The 6,000-nt window shown below is 41.6% G+C and overlaps 1 protein-coding gene across 2 annotated transcripts in view; it reads right to left on the reverse strand.

Annotated features, from left to right (window-relative positions):
• Positions 1–6,000, reverse strand: part of mkxa (mohawk homeobox a) — a 1,121,182-nt gene that overhangs the window by 1,043,098 nt on the left and 72,084 nt on the right. The window lies entirely within an intron of this gene.

The following is a 6,000-nucleotide window of genomic DNA, read 5'->3' on the forward strand; positions in this document are numbered from 1 at the left end:
ATAAAACAATAAATCCAGCAACTAACACCTAATTACCAGAAGCTCAAAGGTGGTAACTTAACTTCCTCTTGTCTCCAAAAATGATGAACACGGGGGTCATGGATGAGCTAACTAGAAAAAACAAACTGGTGCTAATTTTGTTTTGACTACCAGCTAAATATTGTGTGAGTCAGGCTGGAGAGCAGACGACGCTGTTTCTTTCTGGCTTGGACATTGAGGGACTATGATGTTTGAGGGGGTGGGGGTTTGGACGTGAATGGCTGGCGCAGTGTGAGCTCACCTGGGAGGAACGCTGACGAACCACAGGGTCCTCAGAGAATAAAGCCTCTTGGCTCTAGAATCAGACCTAATTTACCTACCGCTTTCTTCAGTATTCAGCCAAACTTGGAACATTCTGACTTGTTTACTCCAAGAGGTTACTTTAACTTTCATGTGTCAGGTGGACTTTATCAGAGTCACCCCATAACATGATGCATTTTAGTTTTAGAGAGGGAATAAATGGACGTCACCGCAGAAAATTCCTAGATTTGAATCTTTTTCTTTCGGTTTAATTTGACTCAGCAAATTTATTTCTTCTTTATACACTAAAAAGCAACTTTATTAGCTATAATGTTCCAAGTACTGGATTGTTTTTGTCTTTGAGGATTTTAAGTCCATACAGAAAAACACACGTGATGCAGATTTGTCATTGGTCTTTCATGGTGTAAATCAAAAACACTCTACTGGACCGCAATCAGGACATTAAGAGGGAAACTCATTGTCATGTGTAAATAGCAGTTCAAGAAAAAAAGCAGCAAGTTGATTTGTGCAACTGAACAGACGTACCTAATAAAGTGGACAGTACGTAAATGATGAAGTGCAATACAATCAAACAGGATCCTGGTTGTAGGGAACCGAATTGGTGAACATTACCAGGCCTTTACAGAGAGAGTACAGCGTCCTATAAAACTGCTTTTATACAGTACATAGTCCTAAATTCAGTTATGATAATTCTGTAAATAAGTAAACAAGTCTGCAACAGCCTAGGCCACACAGAGACTCTCCAAGTGATGGCATAGTGGCCAAATTGAATGACGCTGATTGTACAATAACTTCCAATTAGTAGAAACCATCTTTCCTCATGTATATACAGCCTGCAAGCAGAGTTTTTATCAAAATAACTGCCTGAAACAAACAGCTGGTTTCACAGACTGTGACCGTTTCTTATATCTAGTCTTTGATGGAGACATAGCCTTTAGAGGAGTCAAAATTGGTGCTGAAAGCTTCCTTAAGGAACCAAGAGAAGGTTACTGCACACTCAGGTAGAACTTGTCATTGAGAATGAAATAAAGATGTCTTCATCCTTTGGGCTTCAAATGATGGATTTCCCCCATCTGTCTCCTCTACAGACTATTTCCTACACTTCATGGACTTCAAGTGATGTAAACCTGCCAAAGGGACTTTTATTGTGAGAAGACACATGTGTCCTGCGCTTGGAGAGTCTCACGTTAATTTCTTCCTTTGCTTTTGTGAAGCTGCACATACTTGGAGCTGTGACTCACGGCTCAAAAAGTTGCCAGACACCAGTCACAAGCCATTGGGATGAAATGTTTTGAGTTAAACATTACCTCGCTCTCTTCAGGAGAAAAATAGCAGAGAGAGAGAGAGAGAGTGTGTGTGTGTGAGAGAGAGAGAGAGAGAGCGCCAGTCTGGCGTTGACAAGTTTTCTGTAATTTTTTTCTCTTTTGGCACTAAGATCTTTAATAGCTTGTAATCTCTCGCTCTGATCTGACTGTAATGCACCTCCACAAGGACTAAAGAGCAGAGTGAGAATCTGAGAAGCTAATAGTGAATGGAAGTTGATGATATGTGATACTGCAAGATGAATCTCCACTGCACATAACATGTAACACTGAATAAATTGACCAGAGTTCTGCATCTGTAAAAAAAAAAAAAAAAAAAAAACGACCAGTACTGATGATCTGTCTGAAGCCAGACACATTTCACCAAGTCTTATCTTTTTGTTTTCCATCAAGACTTCCTGTAACAGCTAGCCAGAGCGGAGGATTCGGGGGTAAGGAGGAGGTGGAGGGGTCAGTGCCGTCCCCTCAATTTGTACAGACACAATAAACCCAGAGAGTGGGGCTGTTTTTCATTAGGGCTTCAAAGTTCATATAAACCATGATTAATGAAGCCCTGAGATGCTGTATGTCTTTAATTATTCCAACTTGACTGCTGCACCAGTGTCTGAGATGCATCGGCCGCGTTGGCGATCTGTACACGTCGTCCCTTCTCATTCTGACATGGCAGCTTCGCCTTATTCTCTGAGAAACCCCCCTGCTCCAACAAATGTGAAGTATTGTGGGGAGGGGTGAGGGGTGAGATGGAAGAAACCTTTTTTTTTTTTGCAATGGTGCATACGTTTCTTTAATCACTGTACTCGCACACTTACAAATGAGTTTGGGCAGTGACAGATTGGTGAGCAGGCCCAGAATAATTACACGCAGTGGGCTGGTGTGCAGGATCAGAGCGTGGCATTGCGTTACCCACAGGGTTCTGTAAATAAAGTCCTCGTGCAATGAATGAGCAGATTGTTGAGTACAGTCTTAGCATCTCTCCTAAATAGATGTAGCTGCAATATGGAGATAGTTGCAATAAGAAAGTCTTTGCAGGCCAAGGATGTCCAAACACTTTTCATGGGGAGCAAAACCCTGAGGGCTGATTGGTTCTCAAATAATAGTTTTTAGACCAATGACAAGCGAAATTGGATAATTTTCCACAATACCACAACCTGTGTGTCTCTAAGGGCACACTAGTACTGTGGTCCAATCACAAGCTCAGATTTAATCAAACCAGGAGTTAATACATATAAAGGCAGAATCTAAATCTCTCATAGTTTTTTAGATCATCAATAAAATGTATTTGGTCTTCAATTCACACTTAAACAGCCACAGTCACACACTGTTGTCTTCAGAGCGGCAGCAATAAAACAGTGATTCGACTTGGGGATTATTGGATGTTGATTTGGGAAACTCTGGTACTTAATCATCCTCTGCTTCCAGTCAGTCCGTGGACAGAGCGTAGAACTTTTCTGTCTATTTCTATGAACGTGGGAGTGTGTGAAACACTGCATACAATTATCTTAGCGTCCCTGCTCATTTGCACCAACGTTGCGGGGTGTAGCTAAAAATAAATACTCAAAGAAAACAATGGAAACTTGTGTCTCCACGTACTGAACCATCATGGGGCGACTTCAAAGCTACATGTTGTCTTAACAACAGGACACAGGGACAAAATAAAAGGGTTCAGAGGAAGCTCATTTGTATAATCCTCATTTAGCGCAGTGGGTTTATGTTTCACAGTCATGGACAATCAGGGAACACTAACAAAATGGTGCTACCCATCCTGGCCCTCACACAGTCCCTCTCTCACAGATAGAAAACAGGAGCCATGTTTGTGTTGGGCACACTCCCACTGCATACAGGAATGATGGATTATGGGAGGTCCCTGTTTATTTATGCAATGCTGGGTAGAGACCGATGCGGCCACATACCTTGTGTGTGTGCATGTGTGTCTGTGTGTGTGTGTATGTATGTATGTCCGGCGAATACAATCAGCAGTAAAATAAGATTGCATATTATGAATGAGCAATGCATTCACACGCTAGCCACACAAAAGAAGGCAATCAACCTCTGTCCACACACACAAACGCACAGGCACGCGCACACACACAGAGGGGCTTGTCTTGATTAACCTGGCCGGGGGAACCCGACATGTTTTTCCTTTTACGTCATGGTCTGTTCCCTGAGTGGCTTAGTGGAAGCCATCAATTCTAGTTTGTCTGCAGTTTGTCTGTTTGAATTTTTGGCTAATCTGTATTATTCATTGATGTCCTGTTGGCCCAGCGCAGGAAGTGCTGAGTGAAAGACCGTGGTGGTGTTTCTTACCCGAGACATCATACATCATGCTTTCTCTTTCTTCATTTAAAAGAAAACAGCATCCCTTTCGTCAGACCACCTTCCTCCAAACCCCGGCCTTTACAGAGGCTTTTGGTTTTTAGAGATTCTGTGCTGAACAGAGGAGTTGAAAAAAAGAGTGGATTAATCTGCAGCCTACACACACTGCAGCTGATCAGCCCCTGACCGTTCTTGTTTCCCCCCGTATTATTCAGCCCACACGTAAATCTCCAGTGGAGAAAAAGATGCTATACCTGATTATAACAAGAGGTCAGGTCTTTGATGCTGCTCTGGTGAAATTTGTTATACGTTAAGCCAGTGCTAATGTGATTATGGACACTGATCCATTAAATCTACTGTAAAAATGAAGCCTGCGCTAGTTTTGAACTTGATACTGAGAAGAAACGTGAGCGGTACTGTGAAACATTAAAGACTCTTTGATGTAATATTTAACCCATCTGCAGTGAACAGGGGAGGGGGCTTCATAAATTGCATTTTGGGCCGCGGAGATCGGTGTTAGAAATGAGATGTGAGATTTTCTCCTCAGTTTCTTGCTGCGCTGTAGCAGTGTGGGCACGAAGGGGCAGCAGTCTGTCAGGATTACCCCTGGAGGAGGGTGTTATCAGGGCAGCACAATCTGAGCCTGTGTGGCAGGATGAGACCATTGAACTTTCTTCATCGATAGAAAACCAAATAGTAACTCACACTGGACAAAGAATCGTTGTACAGCGAAAAGTTTTTAAGAGCGACTCAGTTTAGACAAAAAATACTTCAAAGGGTAGCACAGTGATAACAAAAGTTTTGGTCTAACTACTAGTTAGTCTAGTCATAGAGATCAAAAAATCTTTACAGCTAATCTTTCAAAGGCTTAACTGAACCCTAGTGACACTGCAGGAGGGTTTATGTTAAAAAAAGAAAAAAAGTAAAAAGTGAAAAAGTAAAATGGATCTGAAATACAACAGAAAAACAAACAAACCCTAAAAACCTAAAAACCCCAAACAAGAACAGTGGAAACAACAACAGCAAGTGATAAGCAAGCTTAATAACGCCCATGTGAGGTCTATGAGAAAAAAACAAACAAACAATACTTAAAAAAGTTATTGTCATATCAAATAATTATGAAATTCTTGTTTTAGCTTAGACATCCTTTCACACCAACAGTAGAGGAGCAAATTAGAGACAAAGCACTACACTTTTTATTAGCAGAAAGATGCTGCCTAGCACCTCATTTTAGCCTGTTTTTATACACTAGTATTTATGTATGTACAGTATGTGACCTGTTAATCCCATGAATCCTACCTATAACTAAACTGCCTTCTGCTCTTTTCTAGCTCCCTATACAGTAACAGCAGCACAACTCTTGTGCGCTAAAGTCATCACTTTCAGAGTGTAGCTGCAAACTCCAACTCCATGTCTTTACCAGACCACGAGGAAATGACTTAATTCAATTGTGGTACAGGCAATAATTCCTAAGCCGAGTATTCTACTTCTTTTTTTTTTTCAATGTCTGTCTTTTTCATTTTGTAATCGCAATTTGTCCAGTACATTGGTTCTGTTAACATACAGTCTATGAGACCACCACAAATACACTGTATTCAGCCTTATCTGATCCAGTGACTCTGCCATGAGCAGTTAATGTTGTGGAACTGACTATAGTGTTGCAGTGACACTGCGGCACCGTCTGTGATCAAACACTTTGGATTATTTATACTGATGTTAGTGACGAACATTTTTTTCCCAAACTTTTGTCCTTGAAGACAGAAATACTGACGTGGGATCAGATGAATGATGATCCACTTCTATTTGACTGTCAGGAGGCTCAGCGAGACGTCCTCACAGCACTGCCTTCCACTGCGGTGCATAATGCAACAAAGGTGTGGTGACTGACTAATCCTCTTAAACAGTCTCCCTGGCAAAGCCAAAGGTTCACTCCTGGGCCCCAAACACAACCCTCCCCCCCAGATCCCAACTTTGATAATGCACACTGATGACATCACCATCTCCCTCATTTTTCTTTTTCCTAAAAAAATATATCCCAATGCTCCTTCCTTATTAACATGTGCAG

This window comes from Cynoglossus semilaevis, chromosome 3 (assembly GCF_000523025.1).
Source record: "Cynoglossus semilaevis isolate Cse_v1.0 chromosome 3, Cse_v1.0, whole genome shotgun sequence".
NCBI lineage: Eukaryota > Metazoa > Chordata > Actinopteri > Pleuronectiformes > Cynoglossidae > Cynoglossus > Cynoglossus semilaevis.